The following is a 15,506-nucleotide window of genomic DNA, read 5'->3' as shown; positions in this document are numbered from 1 at the left end:
GGTCACTGCTGTCTCTGCTCTAGGGGCTGAGGGGAGCTGAGGCGGGGCCCGTGGCAGCAGGGGGAGGGCTCCGTGTGTTCTGCAGCCTGAGTTTGTGAGAGAACGTGGGATGTAAGAGCAGCGACTCTTGTGCTCCTGGAGACTTCCAGGGGAAGCACGCTGACGGAAACCGCCCACCCTGGCCAGGCACCGGAGTGACCGTTTTTGTGAGTTATTTTATGACAGGAGGTCCTGGTAAGGAACAGGGGACTAACAAGCCACCACCAACAGGGAGAATTCAGCAGAGGTCGAAAGGAGACGCCGTGTGGCCTACCACTTCCCAGAATCCTTCTTGCTGGCGTCCATCTTGGCTGAGCAATGCGTGCGCCACCAGGAAGGACCCTGAGTCAGAACGACTGGCTAAAAAGGCAACCTGGAAACTAACCCCATCACCATACAGCCACGTGGCAGAGCAGTCCTCCTGTGTCCTCTTACCCTCCTGCTTGCCTCCCAGGTGCCCCTTCCCAATAAAATCTCTTGCTTTGTCAATACGTGTGTCTCTTCAGACAGTCCAAGTGTTGGCAAGAACCCACTCTCAGACCCTGGAGAGGGGTCCCCCTCCCTACAACAAAACCAGGTCTTATTAGCACCCCCCTTCCTCTGAATCCCTTCCTTGTCTGTGGCCTCGTCTTTCAGTTGAGTGTGTAGGTCTGTGCTTTCCAGGGGGGAGAGAGGAGAGAGTGTTCTTCGTTTAATAAGTTCATCCTTTTCTCAGTCAGACTGGGAGCTCCACACGGGGGCAGCTATGGCGGTAGGGCTTGTGCTTGCCCCCCGTCCGTGAGGCCTGTGCTCTGAGAGGGACCCAGACACGCTGAAACGCATCCTGAGAAGAAAAGCCAGGGCGGCGAGGAAAGCGGGAGACCCAAGTGTGGGAGGGATGGTTGAGCTGTCTCAGGGCTTTTTCTAGAGAATGCGTTCAGGATGGGTTGGTGGGGGTGGTTGGGGGTGGCCACTGGCTGTGAGCACAGACTCCAAATAGTCCGGAGCTCAGTGTGGGACCAGGAGTCGGGGTGGGGCATGGAGAGTGGATGTTACTGAGGATGTTCTCTGTGCCAGCCCTTACGACCTGTTATTTCCTCTCCCCAGTCATAGCTGTGACTAGCGGGTGAACGTGTCAGAGAGATTCCAGCCCAGTCTAAGACACAACTTTCAGAAGACTCGAATGGTCCGTGCAGCTGCCCCCTGGCATTCCGCCTGCAAGGAGTTTTCATGTGGGGACTGGCTGACCTTTCATGGGGAGTCTTCCTGCCTCATGGCTTGTCCACAGGATGTATTCAGTTAAGGACCGTTCTTTCCTAAGATAGTCCTTACTTTGAGGGGATTAAAGTGTCTGTTCTTTTGCCAATGGTCTCTGACATTAAGTAAATATTAACTGGTCCATGGAGTCTCTTTTAAGATCAGGGCTGCCTCCCAAGACCTACCTGTAAGACCCCTTTCAACACTGGCTGTGACCTCTGTAAAGGTAACTCTTAGAGTAACTCTTAGAGAGCCTAGAATATAGCCTTGCCCTCTGTGGATGGCTACTGAAAGTTAAAACACACACACACAGACACACACACACAGACACACACACATAGACGCACACAGACACGCACAGGCGCGCACACGCGCACACACGCACACACACCTGCTCATATAAAATAGAATTTCCAGGAGAGCAGTTATCCTGGGTTGATCCCACGTTAGGAATATCGAGGCACACCTGGCAGCCCCTGCTGTTGCTTCTGCTTCTGTCTTTACATTGGATGTTCTTGCCTGGTGGTTCATCCTTAACTCGGAAGTACTGACCTTTGCATGTTGTGTTTAACCTGTTTTCCCGTGAGTGTGAGAGGATCCCTTCTCATTCCTGCCTGTGTCATCTGTGGTTGCATAAATCCCGTTCAATTTATGGCTCTCCAAGACCCAGCTTCATTACATTCATTCATGAGTGTTTGTCCCAATTCTGCAAGAGTGGATAAAGGTTGAGCAGAAGAGTTTCTGCCATCTGAAGCTCAGTCTTGAATAGGGCAGCGGCAATGCAGGTTCAGTCGCTGGGTCAGGAAGATCCCCTGGAGGAGGAAATGGCAACCCGCTCCAGTATTCTTGCCCGGAGAGTCTCATGGACAGAGGAGCCTGATGGGCTACAGTCTATGGGATTGCAAAGAGCTGGACACCACTGAGTACACAGCACAAATGAGACTAGATAGGATACACAGCAGGGCATGAATAGGTGAAGAGGTGCAGGAGCCTGTGTCCACCAGGATCCGGAGTGTTCTGAACAGCGGGACTTGCAAGACCTTGAAAAGTGGGCAGCGGGAGAAGGGAGGTGGTAAAGGTGTGGAGCAACATGAAGGCCTGGAGATGGAGAACAGTGAAGGGGCTTTCTTGGAGCAGAAGGTTCATGCTGGAATGTTCCATCTGGGAGGTAAGCCTGTGTTGGTGAGGTGGAGGGGTGGGGAACCGATGTGATGTGGGCAGAGGAGGCCACGGCTGTGTGGGAAGCCAGGGGGTGTGACAGGGCGCTGGGCTGTGACCCTCGGGCTCTGCTGCCGTCAAGCTGGGTGACTTGGGATGGCACAACCTCTCTCTGTTTCTGAGGTTTCCTGGCCTCTAAGTTTAGGCCCAACCTTGAAAAATGGCTGTGAGGGTCAAGGAGGATAATAAGCAGGTGGAAGCACCTTGAAAATGTCAGGGCGTTGAAATGTATGAAAAGTTTTCTGCAGGGACTGATATCATTACTTATCCGAGTCAGAAAGTGGAGGGAAGCAACATTTCTTTTTTTTTGTTCATTTTGAAAATGGAGGGAGGGATACATGTTGCACCAAAACTCAGGCCTGATTTCCTAGGTCTTTCCGAAGGTCAGGGGAGGTCTGCCTGTGGTTAGCTGTGGGTTTGGTTAACTTGGCTCTGAGGCTGACCATATCTTATCCAGGGTCTGTTTATTTTCCGAAGTGAATGACTGCTGTAGACAAACCTGTTTTACTTCCTTGGGTGGCTACCCAGGGTAATGAGTCTAAACTTACTCTCTGTCTCCTGCGGTTGTTAGTCTTTACGTGTGGGAGGAGCTGTAGAATGTACAGGCTTTGTGCAGCAGCTCTTCCCTGGAAATGCCTGGTAACGATAAGAGTCACAGTGGATGCCGTGGTGGTACACGTGCACGGTTACGTTTAATCTGAACTTCATAATGATTCATACACATTACCATTCTTAACCTTGTTCTTGTTCAGTTGCTCAGTTGTGTCCGACGCTTTGCAACCCCGTGGGCTGCAGCACGCCAGGCTTCCCTGTCTATCAGCAACTCCCAGAGCTTACTCAAACTCATGTCCATCGAGGTGGTGATGCCATCCAACCATCTCATCCTCTGCCACGCTCTTCTACTTTTGTCTTCAGTCTTTCCCAGCATTGGGGTCTTTTCTAATTGACTCCTCGTATTAGATGGCCGAAGTGTTGGAACTTCAGCATCAGTCCTTCCAGTGAATATTCAAGGTTCATTTCCTTTAGGTTGTCCTTGCAGTCCAAGGGACTCTCAAGAGTCTTCTCCAGCACCGTGATTTGGCACTCAGACTTCTTTATGGTCCAACTCTCACATTGTATGTGACTACTGGCAAAACCATAGCTTTGACCATACAGATCTTTGTTGATAAAGTGATGTCTCTACTTTTTAATATACTGTCTAGCTTTGTCATAGTTTTCCTTCCAAGGAGCAAGCGTGTTTTAATTTCATGGCTGCAGTCACCATCTGCAGTGATTTTGGAGCCCAAGAAAATAAAATCTGTTACTGCTTCCACTTTTTCACCTATTTGCCATGAAGTGATGGGACCAGATGCCATGATCTTAGTTTTTTGGATGCTGAGTTTTAAGCCAGCTTTTTTACTCTCCTCTTTCACCTTCATCAAGAGGCCCTTTAGTTCCTCTTTGCTTTCTGCCATTAGGGTGGTATCATCTGCATATCTGAGGCTATTGATATTTCTTCTGGCGATCTTGATATCAGCTTGTGCTTTATCCAGCCTGGCATTTCTCATGATGTACTCTGCATATAAGTTAAAGCAAGGTGACAATATACAACCTTGACGTACCCTTTAACCTTTCTGAGTTTTGAACCAGTCCATTGTTCCATGTCTGGTTCGAACCATTGCTTCTTGACCTGCATATGGGATTCTCCGGAGTCAGGTAAGGTGCTCTGGTATTCCCATCTCTCAAAGGATTTAAGAAATTTTAAATTTTAAAAGAATTAAAGAATTTAGCAAGAGGCAAAGTGATAGTCCTATTAGATTAGGATGCTTGTGAGGCTTACAAGTGGATGGGTGAGAGGATGCTGTGCCCTGAGAACTTAGTGGGCTACAGTTTTATTATCAAAGGAAAAGTGGGGAGGGGGAAAAGACTGTTTTTTTTGACATCATACTTCCATTAATCAGCTCCTCCCGAGGAGCTATCCCTATGTTAGGTCCACAGATTGTTCTGTGCGTGTGCATAGAGGATGTCCTAGGGATCCTTACTTACTGGGCTCACTGGGCACGCTGTAGGCCTCATGCCGCCACTGTGTTATTGTTTGGGGGCGTGCCCATGCTTCTGCATGGTTTTGTTGCTAAGCGAGCCTGCTAGGTTTTGGGCTGACGCAGACCTGCTCTCTTGAGTGATCATTCACTTCCAGGGGTCTCTCCTATATGTTTTCTACTTACAGTCCCGTAGTGGGATGAACCGTTTAATCACTTACTTTGTCCCTTTACTCTGTCCCTGTGAAATTCACCAATGTGTGAACCAAGGCCATGCGTTACTTTCCAGTGTGATGTTATTTTTGTTTTTTCGTTTTGCAGAGTACATGCTTTTGATGAACACCAAATAATATACATAAATTTGACATTGATTCTATGTAGGTTTTAAGAACCCTGTACCAGAACTTGCGAAATGATTATTTTGGCTTTTCTGAGTCTTAAATTCGAGGAATAAACCACAGTAAAACATTTAGGCAGGGTCTTTGGTCATTTGGGCCTGTGGGTGGTTTTGCACATGGATCACCTAGTCTCATGTGGTTTTTTAAAAAAAAAATTGTACTTTTTTATATATTTGATTTGGCTGTGCTGAGTACTAGCTGTGGCATGCGAACTCTTAGTTGTTGCATGCAGGATCTAGTTCCCTGGTTCCCCGACCAGGGATTGAACCTGAGACCCCTGTGGACCATCCAGAAAGCCCCTTCTGGTGTGATTCTTACCTGGGGAAGCTTGTGATCTCAAGATCTGTGGGTGGTCAGTCTTGGCAGTGATTGAGGTGATGGAGAAGGCTCTTGGCTCCTTTCTGGTCTCAGTACTTAAGGTTTCAATCAGATCTGAAATAACCATCATGCCCAAAGCTGTCCTTTTAGTCACGCAGATAGCACCGACACCTCATTTGTTGGAAGCTACCTGTCATCTTTCATCGCTCTCCATTCAGGCGGGTGCCTTTAGTTTCTTCACCCAGACTCATCATCCCTGGATGTTCTGCGCAGGTTCCAGTGAGGGAGTGCTTTCTCAGTGGGTCAAGCCTTGGGACACTAAGGGAAGCCTCTGAGATTCTGTAAGGGAGCTTATGCTGTATGGTTAGGTAGGTGGCTGCAATTCTTTGCCCACCACCTCAGCAGGAAATACAGGGGGCACAACCGGGACACGGGATCTGCAGGCCGTGCTGTGCACCGAGGCCCCGAACATCGAACTGCTGTGCAGCGTGTCGGTCTGCAGCTGAGGAACTGCAGCCCAAAGAGCAGCTCCTCGTTATGATGACTCAGCCCTCCTGTGTGCATAATTCTTCATTCCAATTACCACTCTCTGTGTGCCGCCAGCTTTCTTAGATCAGAGGCTGGGGGGGCTTTGAACTGACTGGGTCTTCCCCTGGGACACGAGCTCTCGGGGGTGGGGTGGGGCTGGTCTGGTGCGTCCTTGGAGCTGGAAAGAGGCTGGGGAAGCTGAGACCCAGGGGCTGGTGGGATTAGGAGTGGACCCTTCGGCACAGAAAGTGGACCAGGTACCCGGTCGGGGGCTGATCTCTCTCACATCCCTTGGAAAGTTTGTCCTGTGGTCCAAAACAGAGTTCTCTAATACAGTCCAGTCCTAGCTCTGCCCAGGCCTTTTTTTTTTTTTTAAGCAAATCAGGGTTTAAGAAGAAAGGAAATCAGCACATATTGAACTCTTAATAGAACCAAGTGTTTTTCCTGCATGGTCTTATTTAATTTGCACTAAAGGTTTATCCTAATTTTTCAAGTACTGGAGTCCGTACTTTTATTTGTGACACAGAAAATTTTCTTTCATTGGGCTTCACATATGTATATAATTTTGGTAGGGAAAAGCAATGAACTAAATCAGCAAATACAATATTATAGTTTAAAAAAGGAAAACAGTAATGAATGAAGTCATAGTAATGTCTTTTTTTTTTTTGCAAAAAAGGAAGAGCATCACATTAAGAAACACTTGAAAATTGGTGGACCCATGAGGTTCAGAGTGTGATTTGCATGTGGAATGATGGCGTTGAGGTCACTCAAGCTTGGAGCCTATATTAGATCTGTCTGACATCAAAGGCCACTAGTATCCAGAAGGCCTGATAATACAGTCTTTTTTTTCTTTTTTCCTGGTAATAGAATTTGAGGATTGTATCTTGGGTCATGATTCTTGGGATTTAGACCCTTCACAAGGGAGCGGAGACCCAGGATGACTGACACCTTAGGGTGAGTTAGGGGAAGAACGGGTGGTGTCCATCGTTTCTGGGAAGAGTTCACTGTGGGTCACAGGGTGATGGAAATTCTTTATCCTCAGAACATCGGCCTGGTGTGCCAACCCTGAACTAGGACATCTTGGCATGTTTCTCTTTTGGAGCTGTTTTTACTGTGTGTGGAGGTATGGTGAGTGGGAGGAAGGTGAGGGGATTAGGAAGAACAATAAGGCAAAATTGAACCCTGGAATAAAAATGGAACCAAGATCTCTCTAAACCAGATCCAAGGAAAGGCTGGAAGCCTGCTTAGGAGAAAGCACTCAAGGCAGGCATCCAGGGGTCAGAGACAAGCTCCTGAAAGCTAGACTTGAAAAATTAACTTTAAACCCTGATGCACATACTTCCGAATGACTGTGAGCCTTTTAGGGGCACAGACCAGGCTTTGTGTGTTTATGTATGGACGCGCCCGAAAGCAGAAGTATACAGGGGGCTGCAGAGCTGCAGTGTAGCTTTATCTCTGCTTAGGCTCCGTGTCATTTCCACACCTGTCAGTGCTGGTGACTGTTGCCTCCTGTTGTCTACCTCTCAGACCCTAGGATTTGGCAGCATAGTTATTGAGCTCCTTAGGAAGCAGATCCCTAAGTATTCCGTGTTCATTAATACGCCAGATATGGGCGAGAGATGAGGCATGGAGCAGGGCCTTTTCTAGAGAAGTTTCTGGTGCTGTGGGGGAGATTAAATCCACAGATACAGGGCTGTGCAAGGTGACAGGCCTGCAGAAGGCTCTGATGAAAGGTATCTTGGTGAACCGTGTCAGGGAAGGCTTCCTGGAGGAGACACTTGGTCAGAGACTTAGAGGGCAGGGTAACTAGGCAGAAAAGGAGTGTTCTGGACAGTGGGAACGGTATATGAGAAATAAAGCAGAGTGCGTTCAGTGAACTGGCAACGGTGCAGGGTGTCTGGAGTCTCGGGTCGTTGGCTGTGGATCAGGAAGCATCTTGTAGGCCGCCCGAAATGTCTGGACTTTACCTGAAGCAATGGGGAGCCGTACAATGGATCTTAAGTTTAATTTCCACCACTAGGATATAGGGTCCCCGGGCATGGGGGACAGTGACTTTTTGGTTGACAGCTGTATCCTTGGGACCTCAAATGGTGCCTGGCGCATCGGGAGGACAGTGAACTTTATCACCTTTGTGTATTCAACAGACCCATGTGCTGTGCATTGGGTTGGAGGCCTTAGCAAGGGGCCTCACCAGGAGATTTCTGCAGTAATTCAGGTGACTTAGGAGAGGGCAGTCATGGTGATCGGAAGACAAAGCTGCTTTGAGAGGAGTTCCAGGAAGACCTGCAGACTCACTGCGTGTGGCAGGTGCAGGGGAAGAACTGAGTTTGACTCCTGGGACTCTGACTCGGACACCTAACAGAGGGAACCTAGTGTGGCAGGAAGGGGTGGGCGAGGGGGAGAGTTGTTAGGGGCAGGTGGGGTTGAGGAGTCTGTGGAACAGCTGGTGGTGCTGGCCTGCCAGCATTTAGACATCCATATCTAGAGCCCAGGAAGGCATTCCAGGCTCGACAAGGGGATTTAAGGTTTAGGCGGGATCAGGTAGAGTGGAAACTATGTAAGCTGTCACTTACCGGAGTGTGGAGGAGACAAGACGGCGGCCCCCAGTGGAGCCCTGCGCAGTGCTGGGGCCCAGGGGGCAGGGGGCCGCTGCGCAGGGCCCGAGGGAGGAGGCGGACTGTGCTCCTGCTGAAAAGCAAAAGCACAGAATCAGATGGAATAAAAAGTCTGCCCCCTTCTCTTTGCCGCCTTATCCCTTCCCTGGAAGTAGCTGCAGAAGACATTTCGTCCTGTATCCTTCCAGCTGTTTTCTGTGCCTAAACAAGCCTAAATATGTGTGCCTTTTATTTTTATCCAGTGGGATTTGACTTTTATAACTTCCCCTTCAATTCTATGAGCCTGTGATTCATGCAGAAAAACATTTAAAGAGATCTTGTAAAAATACAGGTTGAGTCTTATAGCTGATTGATCCAGATTTAACACCCCATAGTGAAAGTACAGAATTGTAAATGTTATCCAAAACAGCAATGTCAAGGTGATACAGTGGAGTCTGTGCTTCTTCACTACCTGTGTGAGTATACAGGTGGGGGGTGCACAGCCCCCCACCACCGCTCCCTGGTCCCTTCCTGCCTGCTGTTGGTGTTGGGGTGCACAGTTCACTGAGGTTTCCTGGCTGCCCTGAACTAAAGCAGGTCCACTCAGCAGGAATTCCAGGGGCGTGAGAACAGCTGAGGGCAGGATCCGGGTTTGCTGTTTCTGCTGCTGCTGCTAAATCGCTTCAGTCGTGTCCAACTCTGTGCGACCCCATAGACGGCAGCCCACCAGGCTCCCCCGTCCCTGGGATTCTCCAGGCAAGAACACCGGAGTGGGTTGCTATTTCCTTCTCCAATACATAAAAGTGAAAAGTGAAAGTGAAGTCGCTCAGTTGTGTCTGACTCTTTGCAACCCCGTGGACTGCAGCCTACCAGGCTCCCCCATCCATGGGATTTTCCAGGCAAGAGTACTGGAGTAGGGTGCCATTGCCTTCTCCTTGCTTGTTTCTAGCCACCTGTATGACCCTTAGAAGAAAAGGGCTTTCCAGAGTCCTTCTTCTTGGCCAGGCTGTGTGACCTTGCTCAGGTGACTCCCCCTCTCTGGGCCTTGGTTTTTCCATCTCTAAAATGGGAAGACTTGAACTAAGATCTCTACGGTTGCTTCTGCCACAAGTGTTTCATCATAGCTCTCCCATCTACCTGCTGTGGGTTACACTGAGTGAAGGTAGAGCAGGAAAGTGTCTTGACAAAGACCACATGCTATGTCATTTGCCGTCAATAAGTCATAATTAAACTGAACTACTGTCTTGCATCACCTTTTCTACCTTCTAGGGAAGTGGCATGGTAATTTGTATAGTGGGAAGGGCTGCCCCTTTAATTTAAAAAAAAAAATGAAAAGGGTATTTAAAAAAAGAAAGGTAAAGAACAGAGCCCTGCAGAAAGTGTTTTGAAGTATATTGGATTTTGGTAAATGGTTTCTTCCATCAATGTCACAGGTGCCCGTGAAGGCCAGTGGTATAACAAGTCTGGAGATTTAATTAGAATGGCTTTTGAGTTTTTAAAACACCACTTCAGTGGAAAACCATCCATTTTTTCCTCCTGATATGCCTCAGGATCCTTCAAATGACATTTTTTTCCTTGTTAGCAGAAATCTTTAATTCTGGGACCACCACTGTCAAATTCCAGCATCATATGACTTTGGGTAAGATTGGTTGAATGAGAGATTTTGTTGTTGTTAGAATGCATTTTTAAAAAAAGAAATGGAAAAATACACTTTTCATGAAGAATGAAATATATACATTTTGAAAGCTCTTCCCATCAGCATTTTTAATTTAAATACCTCGCTTTTGGGGATGATCCTAGGGAATTGTTGCTCTTAAAACTTTTAAATAAGACACTCGAATGTAGGTCACTTTGCAGTGACTTTAAGCTTCACATCCTGGTAGGAGCTTCAGCTTCCCTCTGTGCTGAGAAAGATGTGAAAATTTCAGCCAGAAACTTTCTCTGGAGGGAGGTGCTTAATTGCTGCCTCTCTTGGGGTTCCTTGCTTTAAGGTAACTAACTAGTACATCCGCCAAAAGTAAATATGGAGCCCTGATGTATCCCCAACACTGAGGGACTTGAGGGTGTGTGGGTTCGAGTCCTGCTGCTGGACACTTTACGTGGAACTTGGCCTCAAGCAGCCTCAGCTTGTAAAGCAGTTTGGGTGGGAGGAGCCTTTGTCCTCAGAAGGCCTGGTGGATGTGTGTGGGTTTTTCAAAATTAACTGTTACTGGAGTATGGTTACTTTACAATGCTGTGTCACTTTCTCCTGTACAGCAAAATAAATCAGCCATACATACATCCTCTCCCTTGTGGACTTTCTCTCCATTCCGGTCCCCACAGAGCATGAAGGGAGCTCCCTGTGTTCTACACTGGGTTCCCCTTAGTGATCTGTTTTATACATAGTATCAACAGTGTATGCAAATTCCAGTCTCCTGGTTCCTCCCAGGCTTTCCCCTGTGTATCCATTCATTTGTTCTCTACATCCCTTTCTCTATTTCTGCATTGCAAATAGGATCATCAGTACCCTTTTTCTAGATTCCACCTGCATGCATTAATGCATCGTATTTGTTTTCCTCTTTCTGACTTACTTCACCCAGTACGACAGTCTCTAGGTCCATCCACGTCTCTACAAGTGACCCAAGTGAAAGTGTGGGGTTTGCTTAGCTGAACCATGTGCATGTTAGGCTCTATCTAGGTGTGGCAAAGGGCCTTAATACTTCATAGTGTGTGTACTTCTTCCTGTAACACTTATTGACGTCTAATCTAGTGTTTCACTGGGTTGAAATACCAGCATCTCCCTTCTTCCTAGGCGAAGCTTCTGTCCCCGAAGAATACATTGCTCTTCCCCTAAGGTCTCTTGAGGGTCATTTCTGGGTTTATTTGCTGTCATTCTGCATGCATATAGCCCATGTAGAGCATCTTCCAGAAACCTCTCTTACATTTTCCATCTAAGTCCTGTTTCTGAACGGAAGATGAACCGTGCGTGTCGTAAAGGCCCAAAGTCCCGTCACAGCTGTGCCTCTAGCCAGCTTCCTCACTGTAAACTAAAGAGTTTGGGTGAGAGGTGATGACACTGTCTGACCGAAGGACTCTCCTGAATGCCTGCTGTGTGCTCAGTCCTAAACCAGACCCCGTGGGAGCTGCGACAGGGCCGAAGGTGCTGAGCAGGTCACCTTGAGCATTCTAGGCATGTCCGTAGCAAACAGTAGGCCAGGGCTGCACACCGTCTCTCTTTTTTGCACAGTAAGTTCTCACTTTACTTGCTGTCCTTTTCTTGGCACCTGTTAGGAAAGGCTGTTCCCGGGGACTTCCCTGATGATCCAGTGGTTAAGACTTTACCTTCTAATGCAGGGGGTGTGGGTTTGATCCCTGTTTGGGGAGCTAAGGATCCCATATGCCTCATGGCCAAAAAACCAAAACATGAATCAGAAGCAATATTGTAACAAATTTAATGAAGACTTTAAAAAATGGTCCACATAAAAAAAAAAAATCTTAAAAAAAAAAAAAAAGGTTCTTCCTGTCTGTACTGTCTAAGGAGACCTTCAGGGATTTTCTGGGTCTGGTGCTAATGTTACAGATTCTTTTCATTCTTATTCCTGCGTTCGGTATGCTTACATACTAGGTTGCCTCAGTCGTGTCTGACTCTTTGCAACTCCATGGATTGTAGCCCACCAGGCTTCTCTGTCTGTGGGATTCTCCAGGCAAGAATACTGGAGTGGGTTGCCATGCCCTCCTCCAGGGGCCTCACCGTCATGTATCTGGATAAATACTGAGGTAACTAGTCATGTAGAATTCTTATCCCTAGGTGGGTCAACTGCTGCAACACCCCTTTCTGGGGCTGGTGTCCACTGGGCAGTGGAGAAGCCTCGAGTTCTGAGCCCATGAAGTACTCACACAGTCACAGATGGTTCTTGTCTCAGAAACTGATGCTTCCTTCTGAATCCCACCTATGGGCCCCACTCCTGCCCGCCAGAGTCCGGGAGAATGCCTATTGTACTCTACACGACAGCTCTTCAGACGTTTTGAAGACAGAAAACAGCCTTCCCAAAGCCCTTCCAAGCTATAAACTTGTCCAGTCCCCTCCACTATTATTCATTTAACAGACCTTTACCACTTGCTCCTTCCTGTGAGTATGCACTAGTTTGCCAGTGATCTTTATGTGTAGTCAGTTCTTAATGTGAAGTGCTCTGGGCTAGATCCTGTTACCTCGATGAATTGGAACAAGAAAGATAAAAACTTATAGTTGAAGGATAATTAATTGCTTTACAATGTTGTTGATTTCTGCCATACGTCAACATGAATCAGCATAGGTGCACATTTGTCCGCTCTCTTGAACCTTCTCCAACCTCCCACCCCATCCCACCCCTCTAGGTTGTCACAGAGCACTGGGTTGAGCTCCCTGAGCCATAGAGCAAATTCCCACTGGCCATCTGTTTTGCATATGGTGGTGTTCATGTTTCCATGGTACTCTGTCCATGGAAGAGTAGGCATGGGCACCCTCTCCTTCCCCCTGTGTGTCCACAAGCCTGTTCTCTCTTTCTGTGTCTCCACTGCTGCCCTAGAAAATAGGTTCATCAGTCCCATCTTTCTAGATTCCATACATATGTGTTAATATATGATATTTGTTTATATATGATAGAGAAACATGATTTCTCTTTCTGAGTTACTTCACTCTGTATAATAGGCTCTAGGTTCATCTGCCTGATTAGAATCGACTCAACTGTGTTCCTTTTTATGGGTGAGTAATATTCCATTTATGTACCACAGCTTCTTTAAAATCATCCATCTGCCGATGGGCGTCTAGGCTGCTTCCATGTCCTAGCTGTTGTACGTAGTGCTGCAGTGAACACTGGGGTACGTGTGTCTTTTTCAGTTATGGTTTTCTCCAGGGATATGCCCAGTAGTGGGATTGCTGGGTCACATGGTGGTTTCATTCCCTAGTTTTGTAAGGAATTGCCATACTGTCCTCTGGGCTTCCCTGGTGGCTCAGATGGTATAGAATCCACCTGCAGTGTGGGAGATCTGGGTCCATCCCTGGGTTGGAAAGATCCCCTGGAGAAGGGCATGGCAACCCACTCCAGTATTCTTGCCTGGAGAATCCCATGGACCGAGGAGCTTGGCATGCTATAGTCCTTGGGACTGTAGACTATAGACACAAAGAATCAGACGTGACTGAGCAACTAAGCACAGCACATACTGTCCTCCGAGGTGGCTGTATCAATTAACATTTCCACCAGCAGTGCAAGAGAGTTCCCTTTTGTCCATACCCTCTCCAGCATGTACTGTTTGTAGATTTTTTTCATGATGGCCATTCTGACTGGTGTGAGGTGATATCTAAGTGTAGTTTTGATTTGCATTTCTCTAATAATGAGCTAAGTTGAGCATCTTTTCATGTCTTTATTAACCATCTGTATGTCTCTGTATGGAGAAACATCTGTCTAGGTCTTCTGCACACTTTTTGATTGGGTTGTTTGTTTTTCTGGTATTGAATTTCATGAGCTGCTTGTATATTTTGGAGATTAATCCTTTGTCAGTTGTTCCATTTGCTATTCTTTTTTCCTCTTCTAAGGATTGTCTTTTCACCTTGTTTATAGTTTCCTTTGCTGCACAAAAGCTTGTAAGTTTAATTAGGTCCCACCTGTTTACTTAAGTATAGTTGGCTTAAAATATTTCAGGTGCACAGCAAGGAGATTCAGTTGTACATATACACATATATTATTTCTGAGATTGTTTTCCATTATACATTATTACAAGATATTGACTATAGTTCTCTGTGCTATACAGTAAATAAACCTTTGTTGCTTATTGCATATCTGTTTTTTTTAATTAGAAATGTAGCATTCTATACATACTAAGTTAAACAAGTGTAATCAAAATGTCATAAACTTTTTAGTTAGGAAAAAATTCATAAGTTTTCTAAAATATATATATTATACATACTATTTATATATATGGATACAAAAGCTTTTCTATAGTGCTTGATAAAGGCTTGAGAAAGAACTTTAAAATAAGAGATGGAGAAATTGGAAAACATAAACTAAGTGAAATGGGAACACTGAATATGAAATAGAAAAACTGGAACAACTGGATAAAAGTAAAAAAAATCATCAGACAGTCCAGTTGTTTTTAAATATGGCTGCTCACTAGAAACATATCTGGAGCTTTGGAGGAAAAAAGCAATACCTGGCCATTTGTATTTTTCAAAAATTCCAAGATAATTCTGATATGCATCTGGATTTTGAAAAGTGATTACAGATTTTTCTATTAAATGGTAGTTTTGGTAATATAGAATTCTATTGTTTTTCTGTTGACCAATCATGATACAGTGCTATTAAGTGAGTAATCATTATATAATCACAATAGCAAAAGATGTTTATCCGTTTTCACAATCAATAGCCAGAGAAAAAATAAAAGATTGTTACAATTGCAAGCCGTAAAGGAAACATGATTAACCTAAAAATATAAAATAATTCCATACAGTTTGGAGGGTCAAGCAGAGTGATGTGGACGTGCATACCTGAACATGTTTTCATCTACCCAGCCAGTCTGTGTCTTTTGGTTGGTGCATTTAATCCATTTACATTTAAGGTAATTATTGATATATATGATCCTATTATCTTTTCTTAATTGGATTTATTTTCTTTAGGTAAGTCTTTTCCTTCTCTTGTGCTTCCTGCACAAGAAGTTCCTTTAGCATTTGTTGTAAAGCTGGTTTGGTGATGCTAATGCTCTTAACTTTTGTTTGTCTGGAAAGCTTCTAATTTCTTCATCAAATCTGAATGAGAGTCTGACTGGATGGAGTATTCTTGGTTGTACGTTCTTCTCTTTCATCACTTTAAATATATCGGGCAGTTCCCTTCTGGCTTGTAGAGTTTCTGTTGAGAAATCAGCTGATAGCCTGTTGGGAGTTCCCTTGTATGTTATTTGTTGTTTTTCCCTTGTTGCTCTTAATATTTTATCTTGGTCTTTAATTTTTGTCAGTTTGATTACTGTGCCTCTTGGTGTGTTCCTCCTTGGGTTTCTCCTACCTGGGTCTCTCAGCGCTTCCTGGACTTGGTTGGCTATTTCCTTTCCCATGTTAGGGAATTTTTCCGGTCTCTCTCTCTTTAGTCGCTAACTCATGTCTGACTCTTGCAACCCCATGGACTGTAGCTCGCCAGGCTCCTCTGTCCATG

At 46.0% G+C, this 15,506-nt stretch overlaps 1 protein-coding gene and 1 pseudogene across 2 annotated transcripts in view; both read left to right on the top strand.

Annotated features, from left to right (window-relative positions):
- The window catches only part of MYO5B (myosin VB), a 337,450-nt gene that overhangs the window by 27,832 nt on the left and 294,112 nt on the right, over window positions 1–15,506 (top strand). The gene's annotated exons all lie outside the window — the stretch shown is intronic.
- Window positions 1–15,506, top strand: part of LOC132658507 (cofilin-1-like) — an 82,464-nt pseudogene that overhangs the window by 26,607 nt on the left and 40,351 nt on the right.

The sequence above is a fragment of the Ovis aries genome, chromosome 23, assembly GCF_016772045.2.
Source record: "Ovis aries strain OAR_USU_Benz2616 breed Rambouillet chromosome 23, ARS-UI_Ramb_v3.0, whole genome shotgun sequence".
Taxonomy (NCBI): Eukaryota; Metazoa; Chordata; class Mammalia; order Artiodactyla; family Bovidae; genus Ovis; species Ovis aries.
Note: the sequence above shows the minus strand (reverse complement) of the source record. Positions and strands in the feature narration are given on the sequence as shown.